At 42.2% G+C, this 12,500-nt stretch overlaps 25 non-coding genes and 2 pseudogenes across 25 annotated transcripts; all 27 read right to left on the reverse strand.

Annotated features, from left to right (window-relative positions):
- Positions 1 to 263: 263 nt before the first annotated feature.
- LOC123737741 (5S ribosomal RNA) lies at positions 264 to 382 on the reverse strand. Its single transcript, XR_006767039.1, has one exon. It is a non-coding gene; the product is annotated as a 5S ribosomal RNA (ribosomal RNA).
- A 139-nt stretch (positions 383 to 521) lies between these two features.
- Positions 522 to 640, reverse strand: LOC123737897 (5S ribosomal RNA). The gene has a single exon (XR_006767195.1). It is a non-coding gene; the product is annotated as a 5S ribosomal RNA (ribosomal RNA).
- A 139-nt stretch (positions 641 to 779) lies between these two features.
- LOC123737817 (5S ribosomal RNA) lies at positions 780 to 898 on the reverse strand. Its single transcript, XR_006767115.1, has one exon. It is a non-coding gene; the product is annotated as a 5S ribosomal RNA (ribosomal RNA).
- A 409-nt stretch (positions 899 to 1,307) lies between these two features.
- Positions 1,308 to 1,426, reverse strand: LOC123737268 (5S ribosomal RNA). Its single transcript, XR_006766806.1, has one exon. It is a non-coding gene; the product is annotated as a 5S ribosomal RNA (ribosomal RNA).
- Positions 1,427 to 1,565: 139 nt separating this feature from the next.
- LOC123737818 (5S ribosomal RNA) lies at positions 1,566 to 1,684 on the reverse strand. Its single transcript, XR_006767116.1, has one exon. It is a non-coding gene; the product is annotated as a 5S ribosomal RNA (ribosomal RNA).
- A 409-nt stretch (positions 1,685 to 2,093) lies between these two features.
- LOC123737743 (5S ribosomal RNA) lies at positions 2,094 to 2,212 on the reverse strand. Its single transcript, XR_006767041.1, has one exon. It is a non-coding gene; the product is annotated as a 5S ribosomal RNA (ribosomal RNA).
- Positions 2,213 to 2,351: 139 nt separating this feature from the next.
- On the reverse strand, positions 2,352 to 2,470 carry LOC123737908 (5S ribosomal RNA). The gene has a single exon (XR_006767206.1). It is a non-coding gene; the product is annotated as a 5S ribosomal RNA (ribosomal RNA).
- Positions 2,471 to 2,609: 139 nt separating this feature from the next.
- LOC123737820 (5S ribosomal RNA) lies at positions 2,610 to 2,728 on the reverse strand. Its single transcript, XR_006767118.1, has one exon. It is a non-coding gene; the product is annotated as a 5S ribosomal RNA (ribosomal RNA).
- A 409-nt stretch (positions 2,729 to 3,137) lies between these two features.
- On the reverse strand, positions 3,138 to 3,256 carry LOC123737269 (5S ribosomal RNA). The gene has a single exon (XR_006766807.1). It is a non-coding gene; the product is annotated as a 5S ribosomal RNA (ribosomal RNA).
- Positions 3,257 to 3,395: 139 nt separating this feature from the next.
- LOC123737335 (uncharacterized) lies at positions 3,396 to 3,513 on the reverse strand (annotated as a pseudogene).
- Positions 3,514 to 3,922: 409 nt separating this feature from the next.
- Positions 3,923 to 4,041, reverse strand: LOC123737882 (5S ribosomal RNA). The gene has a single exon (XR_006767180.1). It is a non-coding gene; the product is annotated as a 5S ribosomal RNA (ribosomal RNA).
- A 1,577-nt stretch (positions 4,042 to 5,618) lies between these two features.
- On the reverse strand, positions 5,619 to 5,737 carry LOC123737144 (5S ribosomal RNA). Its single transcript, XR_006766684.1, has one exon. It is a non-coding gene; the product is annotated as a 5S ribosomal RNA (ribosomal RNA).
- Positions 5,738 to 6,146: 409 nt separating this feature from the next.
- On the reverse strand, positions 6,147 to 6,265 carry LOC123737642 (5S ribosomal RNA). Its single transcript, XR_006766941.1, has one exon. It is a non-coding gene; the product is annotated as a 5S ribosomal RNA (ribosomal RNA).
- Positions 6,266 to 6,404: 139 nt separating this feature from the next.
- LOC123737881 (5S ribosomal RNA) lies at positions 6,405 to 6,523 on the reverse strand. Its single transcript, XR_006767179.1, has one exon. It is a non-coding gene; the product is annotated as a 5S ribosomal RNA (ribosomal RNA).
- Positions 6,524 to 6,662: 139 nt separating this feature from the next.
- Positions 6,663 to 6,781, reverse strand: LOC123737793 (5S ribosomal RNA). The gene has a single exon (XR_006767091.1). It is a non-coding gene; the product is annotated as a 5S ribosomal RNA (ribosomal RNA).
- A 409-nt stretch (positions 6,782 to 7,190) lies between these two features.
- Positions 7,191 to 7,309, reverse strand: LOC123737821 (5S ribosomal RNA). Its single transcript, XR_006767119.1, has one exon. It is a non-coding gene; the product is annotated as a 5S ribosomal RNA (ribosomal RNA).
- Positions 7,310 to 7,718: 409 nt separating this feature from the next.
- Positions 7,719 to 7,837, reverse strand: LOC123737822 (5S ribosomal RNA). The gene has a single exon (XR_006767120.1). It is a non-coding gene; the product is annotated as a 5S ribosomal RNA (ribosomal RNA).
- Positions 7,838 to 7,976: 139 nt separating this feature from the next.
- Positions 7,977 to 8,094, reverse strand: LOC123737336 (uncharacterized; annotated as a pseudogene).
- A 409-nt stretch (positions 8,095 to 8,503) lies between these two features.
- Positions 8,504 to 8,621, reverse strand: LOC123737215 (5S ribosomal RNA). Its single transcript, XR_006766754.1, has one exon. It is a non-coding gene; the product is annotated as a 5S ribosomal RNA (ribosomal RNA).
- Positions 8,622 to 9,030: 409 nt separating this feature from the next.
- Positions 9,031 to 9,149, reverse strand: LOC123737784 (5S ribosomal RNA). Its single transcript, XR_006767082.1, has one exon. It is a non-coding gene; the product is annotated as a 5S ribosomal RNA (ribosomal RNA).
- Positions 9,150 to 9,558: 409 nt separating this feature from the next.
- On the reverse strand, positions 9,559 to 9,677 carry LOC123737920 (5S ribosomal RNA). The gene has a single exon (XR_006767217.1). It is a non-coding gene; the product is annotated as a 5S ribosomal RNA (ribosomal RNA).
- A 409-nt stretch (positions 9,678 to 10,086) lies between these two features.
- Positions 10,087 to 10,205, reverse strand: LOC123737823 (5S ribosomal RNA). The gene has a single exon (XR_006767121.1). It is a non-coding gene; the product is annotated as a 5S ribosomal RNA (ribosomal RNA).
- A 139-nt stretch (positions 10,206 to 10,344) lies between these two features.
- On the reverse strand, positions 10,345 to 10,463 carry LOC123737844 (5S ribosomal RNA). Its single transcript, XR_006767142.1, has one exon. It is a non-coding gene; the product is annotated as a 5S ribosomal RNA (ribosomal RNA).
- A 397-nt stretch (positions 10,464 to 10,860) lies between these two features.
- On the reverse strand, positions 10,861 to 10,979 carry LOC123737845 (5S ribosomal RNA). Its single transcript, XR_006767143.1, has one exon. It is a non-coding gene; the product is annotated as a 5S ribosomal RNA (ribosomal RNA).
- A 409-nt stretch (positions 10,980 to 11,388) lies between these two features.
- Positions 11,389 to 11,507, reverse strand: LOC123737824 (5S ribosomal RNA). Its single transcript, XR_006767122.1, has one exon. It is a non-coding gene; the product is annotated as a 5S ribosomal RNA (ribosomal RNA).
- A 139-nt stretch (positions 11,508 to 11,646) lies between these two features.
- Positions 11,647 to 11,765, reverse strand: LOC123737138 (5S ribosomal RNA). Its single transcript, XR_006766678.1, has one exon. It is a non-coding gene; the product is annotated as a 5S ribosomal RNA (ribosomal RNA).
- Positions 11,766 to 12,174: 409 nt separating this feature from the next.
- LOC123737164 (5S ribosomal RNA) lies at positions 12,175 to 12,293 on the reverse strand. Its single transcript, XR_006766704.1, has one exon. It is a non-coding gene; the product is annotated as a 5S ribosomal RNA (ribosomal RNA).
- Between the last annotated feature and the right edge of the window lie 207 nt (positions 12,294 to 12,500).

A 12,500-nucleotide genomic window follows, 5' to 3' on the forward strand; every position in this document is an offset into this window, starting at 1 on the left:
CACAGGTAGTTGGATAAAATACAAACTTTATTTCCTTTCATCATTTGAACAGGGCAAAGGAGCACAAAGCACACACAAGCTGCATTCAGCAACAATATTCTTGTTTGTCTTATAAATACAAGGCAGATGCTAATTGAAAACACAAGGAAATTTGATCCTATTAAAAAGGCAGGAAGCTGCATTTAGTCAATTCATCATTAAATGCTCACTACAAGGCAGTGTTGCTGATGAAATAGTGCAAGAGCACACCCTCGTGGACAAAATGCTTACAGCACCTGGTATTCCCAGGCGGTCTCCCATCCAAGTACTAACCAGGCCCGACCCTGCTTAGCTTCCGAGATCAGACGAGTTCGGGCGTACCCAGGCTGGTATGGCCGTAAGCGAGAAACAGTCTCTTGCTACAACATATATAGTCAAAGTGAGTCTGATAAAACAGACATTTAGTCAATTCATCATTAAATGCTTAATACAAGGCAGTGTTGCTGATGAAATAGTGCAAGAGCACACCCTCGTGGACAAAATGCTTACAGCACCTGGTATTCCCAGGCGGTCTCCCATCCAAGTACTAACCAGGCCCGACCCTGCTTAGCTTCCGAGATCAGACGAGATCGGGCGTACCCAGGCTGGTATGGCCGTAAGCGAGAAACAATCTCTTGCTACAACATATATAGTCAAAGTGAGTCTGATAAAACAGACATTTAGTCAATTCATCATTAAATGCTTAATACAAGGCAGTGTTGCTGATGAAATAGTGCAAGAGCACACCCTCGTGGACAAAATGCTTACAGCACCTGGTATTCCCAGGCGGTCTCCCATCCAAGTACTAACCAGGCCCGACCCGGCTTAGCTTCCGAGATCAGACGAGATCGGGCGTACCCAGGCTGGTATGGCCGTAAGCGAGAAACAATCTCTTGCTACAACATATATAGTCAAAGTGAGTGTGATAAACAGACATTGCATTTTCACCAATTAGATAAGCAGCTTGAACTTTGTGTCACTGAAAAAGTAGAAGAAATTACAAACACTGTTCCCATCACTTTTTAGCACAGGTAGTTGGATAAAATACAAACTTTATTTCCTTTCATCATTTGAACAGGGCAAAGGAGCACAAAGCACACACAAGCTGCATTCAGCAACAATATTCTTGTTTGTCTTATAAATACAAGGCAGATGCTAATCGAAAACACAAGGAAATTTGATCCTATTAAAAAGGCAGGAAGCTGCATTTAGTCAATTCATCATTAAATGCTCACTACAAGGCAGTGTTGCTGATGAAATAGTGCAAGAGCACACCCTCGTGGACAAAATGCTTACAGCAGCTGGTATTCCCAGGCGGTCTCCCATCCAAGTACTAACCAGGCCCGACCCGGCTTAGCTTCCGAGATCAGACGAGATCGGGCGTACCCAGGCTGGTATGGCCGTAAGCGAGAAACAATCTCTTGCTACAACATATATAGTCAAAGTGAGTCTGATAAAACAGACATTTAGTCAATTCATCATTAAATGCTTAATACAAGGCAGTGTTGCTGATGAAATAGTGCAAGAGCACACCCTCGTGGACAAAATGCTTACAGCACCTGGTATTCCCAGGCGGTCTCCCATCCAAGTACTAACCAGGCCCGACCCGGCTTAGCTTCCGAGATCAGACGAGATCGGGCGTACCCAGGCTGGTATGGCCGTAAGCGAGAAACAATCTCTTGCTACAACATATATAGTCAAAGTGAGTGTGATAAACAGACATTGCATTTTCACCAATTAGATAAGCAGCTTGAACTTTGTGTCACTGAAAAAGTAGAAGAAATTACAAACACTGTTCCCATCACTTTTTAGCACAGGTAGTTGGATAAAATACAAACTTTATTTCCTTTCATCATTTGAACAGGGCAAAGGAGCACAAAGCACACACAAGCTGCATTCAGCAACAATATTCTTGTTTGTCTTATAAATACAAGGCAGATGCTAATTGAAAACACAAGGAAATTTGATCCTATTAAAAAGGCAGGAAGCTGCATTTAGTCAATTCATCATTAAATGCTCACTACAAGGCAGTGTTGCTGATGAAATAGTGCAAGAGCACACCCTCGTGGACAAAATGCTTACAGCACCTGGTATTCCCAGGCGGTCTCCCATCCAAGTACTAACCAGGCCCGACCCTGCTTAGCTTCCGAGATCAGACGAGTTCGGGCGTACCCAGGCTGGTATGGCCGTAAGCGAGAAACAGTCTCTTGCTACAACATATATAGTCAAAGTGAGTCTGATAAAACAGACATTTAGTCAATTCATCATTAAATGCTTAATACAAGGCAGTGTTGCTGATGAAATAGTGCAAGAGCACACCCTCGTGGACAAAATGCTTACAGCACCTGGTATTCCCAGGCGGTCTCCCATCCAAGTACTAACCAGGCCCGACCCTGCTTAGCTTCCGAGATCAGACGAGATCGGGCGTACCCAGGCTGGTATGGCCGTAAGCGAGAAACAATCTCTTGCTACAACATATATAGTCAAAGTGAGTCTGATAAAACAGACATTTAGTCAATTCATCATTAAATGCTTAATACAAGGCAGTGTTGCTGATGAAATAGTGCAAGAGCACACCCTCGTGGACAAAATGCTTACAGCACCTGGTATTCCCAGGCGGTCTCCCATCCAAGTACTAACCAGGCCCGACCCGGCTTAGCTTCCGAGATCAGACGAGATCGGGCGTACCCAGGCTGGTATGGCCGTAAGCGAGAAACAATCTCTTGCTACAACATATATAGTCAAAGTGAGTGTGATAAACAGACATTGCATTTTCACCAATTAGATAAGCAGCTTGAACTTTGTGTCACTGAAAAAGTAGAAGAAATTACAAACACTGTTCCCATCACTTTTTAGCACAGGTAGTTGGATAAAATACAAACTTTATTTCCTTTCATCATTTGAACAGGGCAAAGGAGCACAAAGCACACACAAGCTGCATTCAGCAACAATATTCTTGTTTGTCTTATAAATACAAGGCAGATGCTAATCGAAAACACAAGGAAATTTGATCCTATTAAAAAGGCAGGAAGCTGCATTTAGTCAATTCATCATTAAATGCTCACTACAAGGCAGTGTTGCTGATGAAATAGTGCAAGAGCACACCCTCGTGGACAAAATGCTTACAGCAGCTGGTATTCCCAGGCGGTCTCCCATCCAAGTACTAACCAGGCCCGACCCGGCTTAGCTTCCGAGATCAGACGAGATCGGGCGTACCCAGGCTGGTATGGCCGTAAGCGAGAAACAATCTCTTGCTACAACATATATAGTCAAAGTGAGTCTGATAAAACAGACATTTAGTCAATTCATCATTAAATGCTTAATACAAGGCAGTGTTGCTGATGAAATAGTGCAAGAGCACACCCTCGTGGACAAAATGCTTACAGCACCTGGTATTCCCAGGCGGTCTCCCATCCAAGTACTAACCAGGCCCGACCCGGCTTAGCTTCCGAGATCAGACGAGATCGGGCGTACCCAGGCTGGTATGGCCGTAGCGAGAAACAATCTCTTGCTACAACATATATAGTCAAAGTGAGTGTGATAAACAGACATTGCATTTTCACCAATTAGATAAGCAGCTTGAACTTTGTGTCACTGAAAAAGTAGAAGAAATTACAAAAACTGTTCCCATCACTTTTTAGCACAGGTAGTTGGATAAAATACAAACTTTATTTCCTTTCATTATTTGAACAGGGCAAAGGAGCACAAAGCACACACAAGCTGCATTCAGCAACAATATTCTTGTTTGTCTTATAAATACAAGGCAGATGCTAATTGAAAACACAAGAAAATTTGATCCTATTAAAAAGGCAGGAAGCTGCATTTAGTCAATTCATCATTAAATGCTCACTACAAGGCAGTGTTGCTGATGAAATAGTGCAAGAGCACACCCTCGTGGACAAAATGCTTACAGCACCTGGTATTCCCAGGCGGTCTCCCATCCAAGTACTAACCAGGCCCGACCCTGCTTAGCTTCTGAGATCAGACGAGATCGGGCGTACCCAGGCTGGTATGGCCGTAAGCGAGAAACAATCTCTTGCTACAACATATATAGTCAAAGTGAGTCTGATAAAACAGACATTTAGTCAATTCATCATTAACCTCTTGGGGCTAGGTGGGACGCTAGCGTGCCACCCGTGGTGCACTCCATCAACAGCAGGTGCATTTCAAGAGCGGCAAATTTGAATCCAAATAAATGTCAAAATTCAAATTTTTCAAAAATACAACTATGTTACACCATTTGAAAGATAAACATCTCCTTAATCTAACCACGTTTTACGATTTCAAAAAGGTTTTACGGCGAAAGCATAAATTTAGAGTATGTTAGGACAGTACATTTACAAGAGTTGTGTGTAATGTTTTGTCAAGTCAAAGACAGGGTCACCAAAACCATAAAACCAGCTAAAATGATACACTAACCTTTTACAATCTCCATCAGATGACACTCCTAGGACATTATGTTAGACAATGCATGCATTTTTAGTTCTATCAAGTTCATATTTATATACAAAAACAGCGTTTTACTATGGCATTGATGTTGAGGAAATCGTTTCCCTCCAATAACCGGCAGTCAAGTCAGCGTCACAAATTAAATAATTAAAATTAGAAAACATTGGTAAAATATTATATTGTCATTTAAAGAATTATAGATTTACATCTTTTGAACGCAATCAACTTGCCAGATTTAAAAATAACCTTACTGGGAAATCACACTTTGCAATAATCTGAGCACTGTGCCCAGAAAAATACGCGTTGCGATACAGACTAGACGTCATGTTGGGGAGATCTAAAATCGAAAATACTATGTAAATAATCCATTACCTTTGATTCTCTTCATCAGATGTCACTTCCAGGTATCACAGGTCCATAACGAATGTAGTTTTGTTCAAAAAAGCTCATCATTTATGTCCAAAAATCTCCGTCTCGTTAGCACATGATGTAAGCCAGCCGGACTTCTCGTCATGAACGAGGGGAAAAAATATATTTCCGTTCGTTCAAACATGTCAAACGTTGTATAGCATAAATCATTAGGGGCTTTTTTAACCAGAACATGAATAATATTCAAGGTGGACGAATGCATAGCCTTTTATAACGTATTGGAACGAGGGTACCCAACATGAAGTAGCGCGCCAGGTGTCTAATGGGACATCACCGTTCCATGGCTCTTGTTCGGTCAGATCTCCCTCCAGAAGACTCAAAACACTTTGTAAAGGCTGGTGACATCTAGTGGAAGCAATAGGAAGTGCCAAAATATTCCTAAACCCCTGTGTTTTTCAATGGGATAGGTTTAAACTCAATACAACACATCAGGTATCCACTTCCTGTCAGAAAATGTCTCAGGGTTTTGCCTGCCAAATGAGTTCTGTTATACTCACAGACACCATTCAAACAGTTTTGGAAACTTTAGAGTGTTTTCTATCCATATATAATAAGTATATGCATATTCTAGTTAGTGGGTAGGATTAGTAACCAGATTAAATCGGGTACATTTTTTTTATCCAGACGTGCAAATGCTGCCCCCTAGACCCAACAGGTTAAATGCTTAATACAAGGCAGTGTTGCTGATGAAATAGTGCAAGAGCACACCCTCGTGGACAAAATGCTTACAGCACCTGGTATTCCCAGGCGGTCTCCCATCCAAGTACTAACCAGGCCCGACCCGGCTTAGCTTCCGAGATCAGACGAGATCGGGCGTACCCAGTCTGGTATGGCCGTAAGCGAGAAACAATCTCTTGCTACAACATATATAGTCAAAGTGAGTGTGATAAACAGTCATTGCATTTTCACCAATTAGATAAGCAGCTTGAACTTTGTGTCACTGAAAAAGTAGAAGAAATTACAAACACTGTTCCCATCACTTTTTAGCACAGGTAGTTGGATAAAATACAAACTTTATTTCCTTTCATCATTTGAACAGGGCAAAGGAGCACAAAGCACACACAAGCTGCATTCAGCAACAATATTCTTGTTTGTCTTATAAATACAAGGCAGATGCTAATTGAAAACACAAGGAAATTTGATCCTATTAAAAAGGCAGGAAGCTGCATTTAGTCAATTCATCATTAAATGCTCACTACAAGGCAGTGTTGCTGATGAAATAGTGCAAGAGCACACCCTCGTGGACAAAATGCTTACAGCACCTGGTATTCCCAGGCGGTCTCCCATCCAAGTACTAACCAGGCCCGACCCTGCTTAGCTTCCGAGATCAGAGGAGATCGGGCGTACCCAGGCTGGTATGGCCGTAAGCGCGAAACAGTCTCTTGCTACAACATATATAGTCAAAGTGAGACTGATAAAACAGACATTTAGTCAATTCATCATTAAATGCTTAATACAAGGCAGTGTTGCTGATGAAATAGTGCAAGAGCACACCCTCGTGGACAAAATGCTTACAGCACCTGGTATTCCCAGGCGGTCTCCCATCCAAGTACTAACCAGGCCCGACCCTGCTTAGCTTCCGAGATCAGACGAGATCGGGCGTACCCAGGCTGGTATGGACGTAAGCGAGAAACAATCTCTTGCTACAACATATATAGTCAAAGTGAGTCTGATAAAACAGACATTTAGTCAATTCATCATTAAATGCTTAATACAAGGCAGTGTTGCTGATGAAATATTGCAAGAGCACACCCTCGTGGACAAAATGCTTACAGCACCTGGTATTCCCAGGCGGTCTCCCATCCAAGTACTAACCAGGCCCGACCCTGCTTAGCTTCCGAGATCAGACGAGATCGGGCGTACCCAGGCTGGTATGGCCGTGAGCGAGAAACAGTCTCTTGCTACAACATATATAGTCAAAGTGAGTGTGATAAACAGACATTGCATTTTCACCAATTAGATAAGCAGCTTGAACTTTGTGTCACTGAAAAAGTAGAAGAAATTACAAACACTGTTCCCATCACTTTTTAGCACAGGTAGTTGGATAAAATACAAACTTTATTTCCTTTCATCATTTGAACAGGGCAAAGGAGCACAAAGCACACACAAGCTGCATTCAGCAACAATATTCTTGTTTGTCTTATAAATACAAGGCAGATGCTAATCGAAAACACAAGGAAATTTGATCCTATTAAAAAGGCAGGAAGCTGCATTTAGTCAATTCATCATTAAATGCTCACTACAAGGCAGTGTTGCTGATGAAATAGTGCAAGAGCACACCCTCGTGGACAAAATGCTTACAGCACCTGGTATTCCCAGGCGGTCTCCCATCCAAGTACTAACCAGGCCCGACCCGGCTTAGCTTCCGAGATCAGACGAGATCGGGCGTACCCAGGCTGGTATGGCCGTAAGCGAGAAACAATCTCTTGCTACAACATATATAGTCAAAGTGAGTGTGATAAACAGACATTGCATTTTCACCAATTAGATAAGCAGCTTGAACTTTGTGTCACTGAAAAAGTAGAAGAAATTACAAACACTGTTCCCATCACTTTTTAGCACAGGTAGTTGGATAAAATACAAACTTTATTTCCTTTCATCATTTGAACAGGGCAAAGGAGCACAAAGCACACACAAGCTGCATTCAGCAACAATATTCTTGTTTGTCTTATAAATACAAGGCAGATGCTAATCGAAAACACAAGGAAATTTGATCCTATTAAAAAGGCAGGAAGCTGCATTTAGTCAATTCATCATTAAATGCTCACTACAAGGCAGTGTTGCTGATGAAATAGTGCAAGAGCACACCCTCGTGGACAAAATGCTTACAGCACCTGGTATTCCCAGGCGGTCTCCCATCCAAGTACTAACCAGGCCCGACCCGGCTTAGCTTCCGAGATCAGACGAGATCGGGCGTACCCAGGCTGGTATGGCCGTAAGCGAGAAACAATCTCTTGCTACAACATATATAGTCAAAGTGAGTCTGATAAAACAGACATTTAGTCAATTCATCATTAAATGCTTAATACAAGGCAGTGTTGCTGATGAAATAGTGCAAGAGCACACCCTCGTGGACAAAATGCTTACAGCACCTGGTATTCCCAGGCGGTCTCCCATCCAAGTACTAACCAGGCCCGACCCGGCTTAGCTTCCGAGATCAGACGAGATCGGGCGTACCCAGGCTGGTATGGCCGTAGCGAGAAACAATCTCTTGCTACAACATATATAGTCAAAGTGAGTGTGATAAACAGACATTGCATTTTCACCAATTAGATAAGCAGCTTGAACTTTGTGTCACTGAAAAAGTAGAAGAAATTACAAACACTGTTCCCATCACTTTTTAGCACAGGTAGTTGGATAAAATACAAACTTTATTTCCTTTCATCATTTGAACAGGGCAAAGGAGCACAAAGCACACACAAGCTGCATTCAGCAACAATATTCTTGTTTGTCTTATAAATACAAGGCAGATGCTAATTGAAAACACAAGAAAATTTGATCCTATTAAAAAGGCAGGAAGCTGCATTTAGTCAATTCATCATTAAATGCTCACTACAAGGCAGTGTTGCTTATGAAATAGTGCAAGAGCACACCCTCGTGGACAAAATGCTTACAGCACCTGGTATTCCCAGGCGGTCTCCCATCCAAGTACTAACCAGGCCCGACCCTGCTTAGCTTCCGAGATCAGACGAGATCGGGCGTACCCAGGCTGGTATGGCCGTAGCGAGAAACAGTCTCTTGCTACAACATATATAGTCAAAGTGAGTGTGATAAACAGACATTGCATTTTCACCAATTAGATAAGCAGCTTGAACTTTGTGTCACTGAAAAAGTAGAAGAAATTACAAACACTGTTCCCATCACTTTTTAGCACAGGTAGTTGGATAAAATACAAACTTTATTTCCTTTCATGATTTGAACAGGGCAAAGGAGCACAAAGCACACACAAGCTGCATTCAGCAACAATATTCTTGTTTGTCTTATAAATACAAGGCAGATGCTAATCGAAAACACAAGGAAATTTGATCCTATTAAAAAGGCAGGAAGCTGCATTTAGTCAATTCATCATTAAATGCTCACTACAAGGCAGTGTTGCTGATGAAATAGTGCAAGAGCACACCCTCGTGGACAAAATGCTTACAGCACCTGGTATTCCCAGGCGGTCTCCCATCCAAGTACTAACCAGGCCCGACCCGGCTTAGCTTCCGAGATCAGACGAGATCGGGCGTTACCAGGCTGGTATGGCCATAAGCGAGAATCAATCTCTTGCTACAACATATATAGTCAAAGTGAGTGTGATAAACAGACATTGCATTTTCACCAATTAGATAAGCAGCTTGAACTTTGTGTCACTGAAAAAGTAGAAGAAATTACAAACACTGTTCCCATCACTTTTTAGCACAGGTAGTTGGATAAAATACAAACTTTATTTCCTTTCATCATTTGAACAGGGCAAAGGAGCACAAAGCACACACAAGCTGCATTCAGCAACAATATTCTTGTTTGTCGTATAAATACAAGGCAGATGCTAATTGAAAACACAAGAAAATTTGATCCTATTAAAAAGGCAGGAAGCTGCATTTAGTCAATTCATCATTAAATGCTCACTACAAGGCAGTGTTGCTGATGAAATAGTGCAAGAGCACACCCTCGTGGACAAAATGCTTACAGCACCTGGTATTCCCAGGCGGTCTCCCATCCAAGTACTAACCAGGCCCGACCCTGCTTAGCTTCCGAGATCAGACGAGATCGGGCGTACCCAGGCTGGTATGGCCGTAAGCGAGAAACAGTCTCTTGCTACAACATATATAGTCAAAGTGAGTGTGATAAACAGACATTGCATTTTCACCAATTAGATAAGCAGCTTGAACTTTGTGTCACTGAAAAAGTAGAAGAAATTACAAACACTGTTCCCATCACTTTTTAGCACAGGTAGTTGGATAAAATACAAACTTTATTTCCTTTCATCATTTGAACAGGGCAAAGGAGCACAAAGCACACACAAGCTGCATTCAGCAACAATATTCTTGTTTGTCTTATAAATACAAGGCAGATGCTAATCGAAAACACAAGGAAATTTGATCCTATTAAAAAGGCAGGAAGCTGCATTTAGTCAATTCATCATTAAATGCTCACTACAAGGCAGTGTTGCTGATGAAATAGTGCAAGAGCACACCCTCGTGGACAAAATGCTTACAGCACCTGGTATTCCCAGGCGGTCTCCCATCCAAGTACTAACCAGGCCCGACCCGGCTTAGCTTCCGAGATCAGACGAGATCGGGCGTACCCAGGCTGGTATGGCCGTAAGCGAGAAACAATCTCTTGCTACAACATATATAGTCAAAGTGAGTCTGATAAAACAGACATTTAGTCAATTCATCATTAAATGCTTAATACAAGGCAGTGTTGCTGATGAAATAGTGCAAGAGCACACCCTCGTGGACAAAATGCTTACAGCACCTGGTATTCCCAGGCGGTCTCCCATCCAAGTACTAACCAGGCCCGACCCGGCTTAGCTTCCGAGATCAGACGAGATCGGGAGTACCCAGGCTGGTATGGCCGTAAGCGAGAAACAATCTCTTGCTACAACATATATAGTCAAAGTGAGTGTGATAAACAGACATTGCATTTTCACCAATTAGATAAGCAGCTTGAACTTTGTGTCACTGAAAAAGTAGAAGAAATTACAAACACTGTTCCCATCACTTTTTAGCACAGGTAGTTGGATAAAATACAAACTTTATTTCCTTTCATCATTTGAACAGGGCAAAGGAGCACAAAGCACACACAAGCTGCATTCAGCAACAATATTCTTGTTTGTCTTATAAATACAAGGCAGATGCTAATTGAAAACACAAGGAAATTTGATCCTATTAAAAAGGCAGGAAGCTGCATTTAGTCAATTCATCATTAAATGCTCACTACAAGGCAGTGTTGCTGATGAAATAGTGCAAGAGGAGAAAATGCTTACAGCACCTGGTATTCCCAGGCGGTCTCCCATCCAAGTACTAACCAGGCCCGACCATGCTTAGCTTCCGAGATCAGACGAGATCGGGCGTACCCAGGCTGGTATGGCCGTAAGCGAGAAACAATCTCTTGCCACAACATATATAGTCAAAGTGAGTGTGATAAACAGACATTGCATTTTCACCAATTAGATAAGCAGCTTGAACTTTGTGTCACTGAAAAAGTAGAAGAAATTACAAACACTGTTCCCATCACTTTTTAGCACAGGTAGTTGGATAAAATACAAACTTTATTTCCTTTCATCATTTGAACAGGGCAAAGGAGCACAAAGCACACACAAGCTGCATTCAGCAACAATATTCTTCTTTGTCTTATAAATACAAGGCAGATGCTAATTGAAAACACAAGGAAATTTGATCCTATTAAAAAGGCAGGAAGCTGCATTTAGTCAATTCATCATTAAATGCTCACTACAAGGCAGTGTTGCTGATGAAATAGTGCAAGAGCACACCCTCGTGGACAAAATGCTTACAGCACCTGGTATTCCCAGGCGGTCTCCCATCCAAGTACTAACCAGGCCCGACCCGGCTTAGCTTCCGAGATCAGACGAGATCGGGCGTACCCAGGCTGGTATGGCCGTAAGCGAGAAACAATCTCTTGCTACAACATATATTGTCAAAGTGAGTCTGATAAAACAGACATTTAGTCAATTCATCATTAAATGCTTAATACAAGGCAGTGTTGCTGATGAAATAGTGCAAGAGCACACCCTCGTGGACAAAATGCTTACAGCACCTGGTATTCCCAGGCGGTCTCCCATCCAAGTACTAACCAGGCCCGACCCGGCTTAGCTTCCGAGATCAGACGAGATCGGGCGTACCGAGGCTGGTATGGCCGTAAGCGAGAAACAATCTCTTGCTACAACATATATAGTCAAAGTGAGTGTGATAAACAGACATTGCATTTTCACCAATTAGATAAGCAGCTTGAACTTTGTGTCACTGAAAAAGTAGAAGAAATTACAAACACTGTTCCCATCACTTTTTAGCACAGGTAGTTGGATAAAATACAAACTTTATTTCCTTTCATCATTTGAACAGGGCAAAGGAGCACAAAGCACACACAAGCTGCATTCAGCAACAATATTCTTGTTTGTCTTATAAATACAAGGCAGATGCTAATTGAAAACACAAGAAAATTTGATCCTATTAAAAAGGCAGGAAGCTGCATTTAGTCAATTCATCATTAAATGCTCACTACAAGGCAGTGTTGCTGATGAAATAGTGCAAGAGCACACCCTCGTGGACAAAATGCTTACAGCACCTGGTATTCCCAGGCGGTACCCCATCCAAGTACTAACCAGGCCCGACCCTGCTTAGCTTCCGAGATCAGACGAGATCGGGCGTACCCAGGCTTGTATGGCCGTAAGCGAGAAACGGTCTCTTGCTACAACATATATAGTCAAAGTGAGTCTGATAAAACAGACATTTAGTCAATTCATCATTAACCTCTATGGGACCGGCGGGACGAATTCGTCCCACCTACGTAACAGCCACTGCCAGCCTGTGGCGCGATTTTCAAAATCTTCAAAATCCTATTACTTCAATTTCTCAAACATATGACTATTTTACAGCCAT

Source organism: Salmo salar, unplaced genomic scaffold (assembly GCF_905237065.1).
Source record: "Salmo salar unplaced genomic scaffold, Ssal_v3.1, whole genome shotgun sequence".
Lineage (NCBI taxonomy): Eukaryota > Metazoa > Chordata > Actinopteri > Salmoniformes > Salmonidae > Salmo > Salmo salar.